Source organism: Paralichthys olivaceus, chromosome 15, assembly GCF_024713975.1.
Source record: "Paralichthys olivaceus isolate ysfri-2021 chromosome 15, ASM2471397v2, whole genome shotgun sequence".
In the NCBI taxonomy this organism is placed as follows: domain Eukaryota; kingdom Metazoa; phylum Chordata; class Actinopteri; order Pleuronectiformes; family Paralichthyidae; genus Paralichthys; species Paralichthys olivaceus.
The window spans coordinates 20502823-20515796 of NC_091107.1; the positions used below are offsets into that span (position 1 = coordinate 20502823).

At 41.4% G+C, this 12974-nt stretch overlaps 1 long non-coding RNA gene across 1 annotated transcript in view; it reads left to right on the forward strand.

The window, feature by feature from the left end:
- The window catches only part of LOC109628501 (uncharacterized), a 45458-nt gene extending 40922 nt beyond the window's left edge, over nucleotides 1-4536 (forward strand). Inside the window, exons 3-4 of the long non-coding RNA XR_011238602.1 lie at nucleotides 3304-3339; nucleotides 3875-4536. This is a non-coding gene — a long non-coding RNA (uncharacterized lncRNA). The remainder of the gene's footprint in view (nucleotides 1-3303; nucleotides 3340-3874) is intronic.
- The last annotated feature ends 8438 nt before the right edge of the window (nucleotides 4537-12974 follow it).

The window sequence follows — 12974 nt, forward strand, 5'->3', positions numbered from 1 at the left end:
AATTGGTTAATGGTCTGAATCAATATTTAAAGTGGAGGTGTAGGACGACTCAGACAGACATTGTAATGCAGCAACACGGCACAATAAAAAAGATTGAACATTGAATAGAAAATGAAAACACTGGACTTGTCTTTTAAGAACATGACTATAGTAGTGCAATTACAATAAATTAGGCCTGTGGAAGAAAAAATAATCTTCAATTCCTTTGCGATATTGAAAGGTATGACTTCATTCACTATTACAGCTTGACCTCGTTTTTAAACTTTCAGTTTTACCCAAGGCAGCATGCTTTTCTGAAAACCTAATTTCTGCTAAATTACCCATATTAGGAATGCAGTTGAAAACAATTGATTTTCTCTCTAGTACCCTCCTCTCCATCTTTCTCCCAGTCTCCCTCTCTCCCTAATTATGTTTTTTTTCCTCCTCGTCTCCCCATTTGGTTTCACAGTGAACAATGCCGATGCCAACTAATCAGTCTGTGCCTGTGCCACAGAGCCCCCAGCAACAGCTGAAGGAGTGCCATGCCCCATGAATACCAAACAGCCAGGCACAGTGCGACAAGTGCTGAACAGTCAGACGCAGCACAGCCAGAGCAGAGCTGGTGCCCACAAAACAGCCAGACAGTTTTATTAGGGTCTGTCTGACACGCAGCAAAGTCTGGCAGCACCCAAACCCACTGATGAAACCCTCACTGCTCCCCCAACAGTAACAAAGCAGCATGCTCGGAGCGATCCGCCAAGGATCCAATAAACATCCCCCCGTAAAAATCAGCTCCCGGCTACTTTGTAACTCCACGGCATGGGGAATACAAACTTTGTTCAAAGTCAAACTAGTTCTCCATGAGCAACTGCTAAACTGATCTCTTTTGTGCAATCTAAACATTAAAGTGCATCTGAGAGAAGAGGCTAGAAAAAGAGAAAATCTGCTTTAGAGAAAAGCTGTATTTTATTTTTCTATAAAAGCTTCCAGGCCAATTAGTGCATCTCTGACCTTTTGGATATAATTTATTTAAAACATGATTTTGCTACGGTTCCGTTTTTTTATTCGTGATAAATTGATAATTTATATTTCCAGACAAACGCAAAATGAGAAACCTGCTATGAACCGGCTATGAATTACTGAAATATGAAATATATGTTTCTTTTTTTTTTAAATAGTCATTTATAATAAGAGCAGTCTTTTTATGATTCTTAAAATGCACAGTTTAACCTTTTGTTTTTATAAAAAGAGATGCAGTTATCATAAATGTGGAAGATGTTGTCAATGTCATGTTAGTTAATAGCAGAATGCAATAATATGTTGATTTCACTTTTATTTTTAAGTATTTATGTACTATGTGTGAGAAGGACAAGATCATTCATGTAATGTCACTACACTAAGAATTATTTTAATACAATTTAGACCCAACACATTTCAATGATTAAGTTCATGAAATCATCAAAAACTGATTAAAAAAGCTTTTGCTTCATTTTGTAATGAATGCAGTGCCTCAGCAAAATGCTGAACATTAATATGATGCACATTTTATCAATACTAAATAAACAGCGTTCAGGATGTGGCTTCTGTACTCAGCTGGTCTTCAAGTTACTGCGGCAAAGATTGATTCAGACCTTGAATAGGTGTAGATAAACCAAAGGCTCCAGCTGATGGACCCGAGTGTGTGCGAGAGATTACACTCCATTGTTCAGAGGTGGTTGTGTAACACGCCGCGCTACCACATCGCTCCCCGATAAAAGTAATAAGAACAGATTAACATTTATCCGCCACATTTGGATTTGGGCTGGAGCTGACATGGAAATCAGATGGATTTAGTGAATAAGAGGCCTTGGGGTTTTTTTCTGTTCTTTAGCATTGATTGTCAGGTTGTGTTGTCTGGTGAAGCAGCTCAGTGTTCAGAGGATCTGTTATCGCAGCAGGGTGAGGGAAGAATCGCAGGTGTGTGTGTCTGTGTGTGTGGTGGGGGCGTCAGGTAAGCCTGATAGCGAAGCAGCTTGGAATAGAGGAGGAATGGAGGTGGGGGGTGGCGTCTGAGTTTCCAGACACTGCGGCAGGAGGCCAGACAGTCACCTGAACACACACACACTCACATTAAAGTGTGCCAATGACACCGCACACATGCACCGTTCAAAAAGAAGCAGACACTTCATACACACAGCCCCCTCCCTTGAAGTCGGCACTACAGCCAAATCAATTTTGTTTTTAATTCAATCAAGGGCATAAATCGTATTGCCACTTGTAATGTAATTATCCCTGTGCATCGAAAGCACAAAAGTTTCTCTATTATTCTCAGGGCGACAGAGATGAGAGATAAACTCCATTAACTTTTTCCGATTACAGTAAGTGCTGTGGGAGGCGGGGGTGTCTATTGAAAGGACGGTCGAGCTGTGCTGAGACCCGAGGATGTTCGCAGTGGGCCTGTGGGCACAGAGCAGGAGTCTGGAAAGTGAGGCTGATGATTGAAAACCAAACAGCGACGCTCAAAGGGAGCAGACTGGCGCTGTGACAGGCCAGAGGTCTCAGCACAGCCAACTGGAATGCTCTCAGACCTGGCTTGTTGTGTGTGAAAGTGTGTGTTCTGTGTAAAGGTCCACAGTGTTTAAGGGGAGTATCTCCCATCGGTCCTCCTGGCCCTGCTCCCTCCCCGGGTCCCGTATTATCTCCCGTCTCTTTCTGATCTGTGATTCACTTCGGAGGCGTTGCCGGGGAAACCTGGTATCTGGCGAGCAGCTTGATGGAGTTATTGAACTGTAACTGGCTGGGATAATTATGCTCTGTCTATCCAGCTACTGGACAGCCAACCTGCAACCTATAGCTGGCCCCACATTGTCGCTGCAAGGAAAAGCTTTTAACCCATTGGCCACCAGACTGTTGTCTTTGGCAGAGATGTCCAATCAGAGGTCACGCTTTCAGCCACTCTGTGACTCTGCCTTTTATCTGCCAGTGCTGCATTAGTGCCACAGTTTCAAATGAGTTGAATTCAGGTAAAACACACACCCACTCGATCCTCGTCTCGTACACATTTGCTTTGCGTCCCTGCTGAAACAGGTCTCGACCACAAGTTCCTTGTGTGTTCTCAAGTGCTTCCACTCAGCTTGTGCGCAGGTGGACACTTGGATAATCACAAGTGATCTGAGTGATTTCACCTTTGATATTTTACCAGAGTTGACGTTTCATGTATCCTGCTGCATTTTGCTTCAAGTCTCTCCATCATTTTAGAGCAGTGGAAACCCTCTGAAATAGAAGGTAGTTGTATTTGCCCACATTTATGCTAAATTGCAATTATCATTATCTCTTTTTGTCTAGGAGCCCTTGCAGTTGTCTCTCTCCACACGCTCAGAGGTAAGACAAATCACAACTTGCATTTGCAATGATAACATAATAACAACATTTGCAAATAAAAAGATCCCAAATCTTAGTTACCTTAGTTACCATTTTACCTGCAGACAATAGAAGGGGGCAGACTTTGGGTGTTTCACTGCCTTGTTTTGCTTGTGCACTTGCACTAGAGGAGTGAGTCAGTAAAAGTGTCAGAGTCCCGTAACAGACGGCGTGCGCAAGATAATTAGCCTGCAGTCATCTGGAAGCAGCGCAGCTCTGCCCAGGTGCCCACTGTGCACTGAAAGAGACCAGATGACCTTTTACTCAGCTTCCCACTGCAGTCACTTAAAACAGTGATGGATGTTTCCCTTAACACCCTGCTCCCCACCAGCCCTCGTTCCCCCCTCTCCATCCTCCCTCTTTCTCATCTCACCATTTTCCCCTCCTTTCCTCTTCTCTGCGCCTCTTCACCACCACTCCTGCATTATTTGTCCCCTCACCACTCCTTGTTTTTCCACCGTCCTATTTATTGCCTCCTTTCTCTCTGTTCTTTCAGAGTGATGAGGAGGAAGAGGAAGAAGAAAGGTGGAGCTGGGGGGGTGGGGGTGGGGGTGGGGTGGGGTGGAGGAGGTGTTCCCTGCCAGCGCAGAGCAGCAAGCAGAGTCAAGCCACCCCCCCTCCCCACAGCTCCTAATTAGCATGCCGCAGCTGTTGCTCAGGTGACATGGCCGCTGGAGTCTGTCCCGACTGCAGGAAGATCAGCAGCATGGCAGAGAACGGGATAGCAGGTAAGGACAATGAGAACAGGAGGGAGAAAAGGGGGAGAGAGAGAGAGGGAGATGGGACAGCACACACACACACACACACACTTTGCACTGTTGTGATTCATACACACATACATGTCCATGTTCAAGTTCAGCCTCCCTCTCAAAGCCATACAGTGAAGGAGAGTGTGCGTTTTATTTAATTAAAGTATCACTACGGGCAGAGATGTGCTACTTGAGTTATTGTAGCAATAACGAGGCTTGTGCAGTTTTATCTGTGTTAATAAAAGCTACATTTTTTTACATGGTGCAGTCTCCAGAATGCATTACACTTCATTATCACCAGCATTGTGTGTCCTAAAAATTTTTTTATAATTGCACATGTAACAGTTTCTACATTTTATATTTGTACATAGTGATTTCAATAAACGTCTCTGTTGAATATGTTGTGTGTGTTTGGTTATTTTGAAATGTAATGTTTTATTTAATGTAAGTAAACAGTGAAAGAGTCCTGCAGTTTCCCCTCTAAACATTTCTATTTGTGTGTGAGGTTTTCATTCCCCCTTGATATGTAGGATATTGGATTTGTTGCCTAAGGCAATAAAGAGAGAGGTGTATTAGACAAATACTCATACTATCGTTAAGAGTGTGTGTGCGTGTGTGTGTGTGAGGAAAAGAAAATACAAGGAGAGGGGGAAAGAGGGTCTATGTGTAGGCGTGTTTTTTATTTGCTCCATTTGTGTGTGCCGTGCGTGTGCGTGCTTTGGGGGAGCAGTGCAGCCAGGCTGCAGATATCATCCATCTCCCTGTCACCGGCCTAAGGGCTGCTGGGAAAGTGGCAGACAGCTCCCCAGCTCTGACAACAGAGGCTGCATCCTAATTTCCAACACAGAATGCTTGGAAGAAAAAAAACAGCTCCTCCCTCACCACCCAGTACGGAAAACCATTAACCCTGCGATCCTGGAACAAAGCGTGAAGCTCAGCCTGGGCCACCACTGGCTGCGTGTCATATCAGCTCCCATCATGCACCAGCCTCAACTCTGAGCCCCAACACTTAGCATGGAGTCCACTTTATAAAACATTACACATCTCACACTGCTGGACATTTCAAGACACACCTCGAAATGAGATCAATTCTGGAGTCAGATCTAATTCGGAGGTCACGTTACAGACTGATACAGAGACACTGCAGTGGATTCATTTTTTTAAATAAAAGTCCTCCTCACAATATGTGTAATAAATGGATTACATGCTGTGTGGTAAGCCATGACTAATTGTGTTATAAAGCTGTTGTCAGCCATTCTACAGCCATTGTTATACACACACACACACACGCACACACACACACACACACTTGGTTTCCCATCTTCCCAAAAGTTTGTGTTTTTCTCTGGTTGCAGGCTTCAGATAGACGCTGGCAAGTTAAAATGCAGGCAGCTCTCACGGGTCACATGCTCAAATCTAATCAACTTAATGACTGACAGGTCTTCACTTAACCCGAACTCATCAGTCTAACACAGTATGTACGGGATGATCGATGTAATGTTATATATAACTGAAGATATTATATGTTTTACAAATATCCTCAGTGTACAACAGTATTTGGTTTTAAGTAACAAATAAATGGAACAACTGAATTATATATGTCTTTAAAATATTACTCCGATTAGGTCCGAAACTAATAGTTACTGATATAATCTGATTATTTGTCTGGAATAGTCATTTGGTTTATAAGATATAAAAAAACATAAGTGTGTTAGAGTTCAGTCACCAAAGACCAAGGTGCTGTCGTCAAAGTCTTTGTTTTGTCCCACCAACACATTGCTTTATTTTCTGATTGGAAAATTAATGCAGTCTTAAACAATTAATCAAATACCAAATTTGTTGCCACTTAATTAACTGTCACTCAACTAATTGATTAATTTTAACAGAAACTATTGACTCCTTAACTCTCCCTTAATAGGTTGACTAGTATAAACCTGAATGGACATGTACACACACACACACACACACACTAAATATATATATATATATATATATATTTTTTTGCTCTTTTTTCTCATCAATCTACAATATTTACAATATATTCCAGACAATTAATACAATCACTTGACCTCTGATACAATACAATATTGCTCAGCAAGATAAATATTTGTTCATTGTAAGGAATGTTTTCTTTGACCAAAGGCTCAGAAAATATAATGAAACCGAAGATGAATTGACTTCCCTCTTAAAGTGTTACTATGAACACAGGCCATTTATTATAAGCTGCTCCACATTTTGAATAAATGCAAATAGAAGACTCTTCTTCCTCAGGTGATGAAGCTGTGTAGATGATCCTATTTTTATCTTCTCTATTTTTATATTCTTTTGACTAATGCAGACCAGACCATGAAAACTGTCTGCTGTCACAAATAAAGGGGATGATGTGCTTATCCTGCTAAAATAAAAGACTCAATATGACAAGGAGTATGAAAATGGAGAACACATATTCAGGTTTTATTTATAGGGGTAGTTTTTGTCCCAGGTTGGAGCAGATGTGGGAACAACCACTGTCACGGCTTTAAAAACCCATGAATGTGTGATCAGAGCTGCGAGGACGGGGCCTGCCTCAGATCTTTGATCATCACTGGAACACAGCGGTGGGATCAAACACGAGCAAAGCCTACGCATGTTGGGTGGGAGGTAATGTATGTTACACATGGAACTCTTCTGCATACTTAGTGTTAACATTAAAGCTAGGAAAAAAAAAACTTGAACACATGCTGCATTTTATAATGTGTGAAGCGAGTACATGTAAAAGTGAAGTGTGACATAACAGTCAGTGACTTAATGATGTGAAAGGTTTTATTTGCTCACACCTTATTTTAACACCACTATAGAATTTATAAGCAGCATATAAATAGTATAACCATTATAATAATTGTGCTACATTGGAGCCGACTGCATCTGCTGGTGAGGGCCATCAGATGAAGCTTGAAGCTCCAGAAGAGGAGTTCCTCACATGGTTTTTGATTGTTCCAGCTCGTCATCTCTTCATCTCATTTATAAACAGTTCCAAACTTGCCTGTGGATGATTTGCACACATGTATCAACAATTACTAAAGCAGCAGCATTGGTGTGAACTCATATCAGTAAATGCAAATTATTATTTATTGACAGGAGACAAACATCCTCATACCTTATATCTTAGAAATACATAAGAGGGTGTTGTAGACAATTTATTGTTAATGTATAAATGCTAGATGGATTGACATTTTTTGAAATAATAAATTCAAAGAAACGGTTTTGGGGAGTTTATTCTCTCCACAGTCGCCAAAGTGTTTGCTCATTATAGAAACTGTTTCTCTAAAACATTGTTCGTCTTTTTTTTATGGTCTCTGGTCAAAAACAATGTTGGTAAGTGGAATATTATAAAGTAATTTTTAGCCAAGATGCAACATTTTTTTAAAAACCACACAGTTGAGCTTTGGAGTGATGAGAAAAGTATTTAACTCGGACCAACAGTAGAGGTATGGCATCACACGTTCACGTTAAAATAAACCTAAAGAACTGCACAACCTCAATCTTCTTTTCTGCTGACAAGTAAAAATGCCACAATCCAGCATCCACCGTGCTGGATTAGTCATTTGTGGTTCACATGTCTATGTTTGGCTTTCTGTAAAACATGAACTCCATAACCAAGTGCACATGTGAAAAGGCTTGTGTGGAGGACAGCTGCAGTCACTGTGTCATTATGGCTTCAAAGTGCATCAGACATGAACACATCCACCCCTCTGCCTTCTATCCATGAGTCATTTCTCCAGTTATTCCCACGTGACATGAATGCAGCACGATCACTTTATTTTCTTATGGTATTATGCAGTTCTAATAATAATGGATGAGCCGGTGTCTTCATGCCAACTCACCCCCCACTAGATCTGCTTAGGTGTTCTTCATGTGGGCTGTGGATGGAGCTTCTCAGCTGTTTTGAAATCCCTGCGCCTGTGATTCAGCACGCAGCTTGGAAACGCTACACTGAGCTCAGAGTTGGGAATCCAACTCCAATAAGACGACTTTGATTTCTGATCATGCTCGTGCATGTTACCAGAATCTGTTAAGTGCCTCAGGGAATCTCACACTAAGAGAGAGAAAGTTTCTCGAATGTTGCAAATGAGGTTTGAAAATATACAAACCTGTGTGTGTGTGTGTGTGTGTGTGTGTGTGTGTGTGTGCTGTTTCAGCAGATGGATAGACAAACTTTGTAGTTTTTATGCTTTTTAATGTTCACATGCAAAAGTTAATCTCACGTTATCTGTTGTTGAAATAGAACTCAGTGTAGTTCATATCCACCTAATATTGAAATAAATGTTTTTTGTGTTCATTTCACACAAAAAATATTTTCACACTAGAACCACATGGACAAAGCTCCAGCGGTTTGCATTCATGGTACTAAGGACATCAAATCATTTGTAAATATCACAAATGCCAAGTGGTACCTGAATAAGACAGGACAAGAAGATTAAGACATGCTTCAGACAAACAATACAAACGACACCTGTGCAGCACATTCAAGGGTGTTGCAATAAGATTGGCAGAGCAGGCTCCTGTCTGGGGCCCCGAGCTGAGAGGAGGCCCCTAGAAAGTCTAGAAATGAGCAACAACAACTTTGTGGTGAGGGTTTGCTCTCAAACATTACTGAAGATTTGAATGATGTGGTTTGGTATCATGTGTTTCTTGGAGTAGGGGTTCAGTTCGGTTTGATGTGAGGCCCCCCAGGACCCGTTGCCCTTAAAACCTTGAAGCGCTCCTGCGCACATTTAGCCATGCATGTTAACAGCGTGGCTCAGCAGTTGGCAATGTTGATCCATCACTTTGGTACCAATCTCACATGACTAATTGGCCTCTGTTGGCAACTGTCGATATTTTGGGGCTTCCAGTGCAGACAGCAGATATCTGGGCCGAGACTCTGTGTTCAGTTTACAGTCCGACTGGTGTCTTCTATGTTTAATGTTTCTCCACACAAAACAAAGGCAGTGATACTTTTGAAGTTGTTTTATTCCAGACAACATTTTGGCTCAACTGTATTAGCAGATTAATTAAAAAGCCTTCAGCTGATGCATGTCAGTCAATGCGTTCCGCCTCTTTTGCTCTCCACATGGACTGTTTACGTGTGGGAAACCAAAGCCTGCTCAGACGTGTTTTGTCAGACTAGAAACAGAAACCAGAAGCTCACAACCCTTAAGTCTTGTCACTCACCTTCAGATTCTGCACATTCATATGGACAATCTGATACTTTGGTACATACTGAAATATCTTCCAACCTCCCAACTCGCTAGGACTTTACTCATTCATTGTCCTCGGAGGTTGGACCATCACAGCTTTGGTGAACCCCGGACTTCTAGTGTCACATCAACAGTTGACTTATGTTGTTTTGAGTTAAATGTCTCTATAACTTTTGAATAACGTTGACATTGGCATGACATGAATACATGAACACATACTCACTCAGGTTTCCTCAGGATACATTAAAATATCTTCAGTGACCTCTGACTTTTCATCCAATGCAATCATTGCCTCAAAATCTTGGTTTGTCCAACACCTGCAAAGCTCATGACATTCCCACCAGCCAGAGCTGGTTTACACGCTAATATGCTATAGAAGGTTGGGAACATGGTAAACATTATTCAGCTTCAGCATGTTGTGAGTAGATGTTAACATGCTGATCCAAAATGCTGCAGCACGACTACTGACAGGAACGAGAAAGAAACTATGTCCCATATTAGCTTCTCTGCATTGTTGCCCTGAATAAATCAGAATTGAAATTCAAAATCCTTCTGCACAGACAAATCCCACAATGAGCAAGTGTCAACGTATATTAAAGCTATCACTGCACCGTATTGTCCCAATAGTTCCCTTTGCTCCCTAAATTCAAGCTCATTTGTAGCTCCTATAAGGTAAGAGCAGAGCAGGAGGTACAGCCTGCAGCTACCAGCTCCTCTCCTGTGGAACCAGCTCCCACTCTGGGTTCAGGAGTCAGACATCTCTTCATGTAAGGTTCGTTAGTGTCTCTTAGATAGAACTTATAGCTAGTGCCACCACCATCTCATCCCCGCCCCCCCAACACCCTGACTCTGGTTCTGGTTTTTATCTTCACTAAGTGTTTACCAATCTAGGGAACTGTTGGGTTTCCGCCACTTTCACCGTACTCTGTAAAGTTCCCTATAATAATGTATGTTTTAATTTGGCATTATACAATTGAACTAAATTCAGTGGAGTTGATGTTAACACAGCACATTCTATTCAGGCTAAAGACCTAAAACTGGCCCCAGTCTTGTTTCTAAATGGCCTGGCAAGAGACAGTTTCATATGCTTTGCATTATGTCTCCATCTAATGAAAGAAATACTCTGTTTTAGTTCTACTCACATGCACTATCTTGTTCATCAGAACTAACAAAACACACTGTTTCCAGATAATGAGATAAGACACGGTGTGTAAACAGAGATCTTTTCAATCTGGTTAAATTCAGTTCCACATCATTTTCGGAACTAAACTCACTCTCCAGAGCTGAGAAGCAAATTTGTCCTTAAACATTAAAATAACAAAATCTAATTTCAAACCAGAATGAACCGTCTTTCAAAATATATTTCCTCACACAATATTTAATAACATTAATATATTCTGCCCAAGCACCACGGCAGGATTCTACTCATACAAACATCCCAACATACTCATGTGGTTCCCAACACATCCCTATCACAGCTATTGCTGGAGCATATTTTTTTATTCCCAGAAAGTTCCTCATGACTTTATTGTGAACCTGCTAATGTTTTTTGTAGGTTTTAAATCTCCTCAGTTAAGCAGCATAGTCCAACACAGCTTTTATGTGAGTGCTGATGCCAGTTTTTTTTTTTTTTTTCATTTCTGTATGCATATAGACAAATATATATCCTCTCTCACCATTCACCAGTGACAGGAAATGCATAGACTCTCATGAAATTAGCTCTCACACACACACACACACACACGCACACACACACAATATATATATATAAACTGTAGTTTACCTATTGATTCATCCTTATTTCACTGTCTTACACAACAATGATGGCTGCCATGGCTCGCCACGCAGCCAGGCGAGCGTGTTCCTCCTCTTGTCCTGCCACGCACACTGAGCAGTGCATTGCAGGAGTAGAAAACCTGGATATACAGATGTCTCCGTCCCTCACAGGCTTACTGGTGCCTGCACACCAGACAGCAAACACACAGCACTGCTGCTGCTGCTGCTGCTGCTCGGGCCTGTCAGCCTGAAATCCATCAGTGCAGAGACGGAGGATACGGCCGCTGCAGCTCCGTCTTAATGATGTAAACGAGCAAAGGGGACAGACTTGTGTCACAATTAGCTGCTATGACGGAAAAGACAGAGCTACCATGTTGTCAGTGTGTTAAGGAGCCAGAGCATCATCTGTGAGAAGAAGCTAGTTGAAGTTTTTAAACATATGGGAATATTTCAGGCTGAGGTGACTGACGGCTCCTCTCAGGTCTGCTGTTGTCACATCACATTCAGATGTTCCTCAGCTTTATCTAAAATATCACAGTAACAATGAGTCAGTGATATTGTTTGTCTCTGGACCCACATCCTCAGGTCTGGTACAGCAGCAGATCACCCTGTCTGCTGATTGGATGAGAAAACTGCAGTGCTGTCTTAAAACTAGAGAGGGCTCTGGCGCCATCTTGTGGTCGACTTGAGGAAGTCATCGGTTAATTACCTGATTTTCTGCCACTCATGTCATTAAAGTGTTACCACCATTATGTCTCTCTTTAAAAGAAGCCCATTCTGCAGCTATTCCAACAGTTACATGCTAATGTGAAAGTTATAGATTGTATTTTTCAAGTAAAAGCAGTTTTTCTTTCCAAAAGAGGAAAGTATTATCTTTACGATCCTCCAAGTTGAATAGTTTGACAGTTTGGGATATAGTTTATTCCCTCTTTCATTGAGAGTTAGATGAGAATATAAACACACTCTCATGCCTGTGTATAAAATATGAGGCTGGCACTGCTAATGGAGGAAACAACAGGCCTGTTTCTGGCCAAAGGAAATAAAAAAACCTCTTCCCTACAGCACCTCTGAAGGCCACCCACTTTCTGACCGGGTGCAGAAACTGAAGACAAGTTAGCGGCCCTTATGCCAAGCTAAGCTAATTTACAAACATAACAATGGTATTCTCTAACTTTCAGATAGAAACCCTAATGTTGAACTGTTCCTTCTATGCAACAGATGTTATACTGAATTGTGATGATTCCACAGAAATAACTGTTTATTACCTCTGCCAAGGAGGTGAGGTTGTTTGTTTGTCTTTTATGCAGGATGGTAACCATGGATTACCAAGTAACTTAATGGAGGGCTCGGTATGGGTACGGGAAGAACCCTTTACATTTCTGTACAGATCTTGAGCAGGGGGAGGATTCCAGAAATGTACACATCACCTTCTTTAACATTGTGGGTATTTGTGAGTGCTTTTTGACATTATCACTGATTCCCTGGAGAATAATTCATGGAACTTGATAAACAGAACAAAAATCCCTCACATGTTAAGGGGACAGTTCGATTGACTGAAGGAGAGTTTTGGGATTTGGCAGAGGAATGCACTGTGCTGAAAAGATAGATAGATAGATAGATAACTTTATTCATCCCCAAAGGGAAATTAGGTCGTCATAGCAGTCCGTTATTTGGATACAATAAAAAAAAATAGAAATACAATAGAATAAGATACAGAATGATATTCAGGTTTGAGCCTGCAGCCTTTATCTGCATTTTGTGCAGTCTAATATATTTTTTTAGAGAAATCAAACCTTTCAATTTCTTTTAAATCATTTAAAAAAAGACAATAAGAAGGTTCTTTACTTTAAAG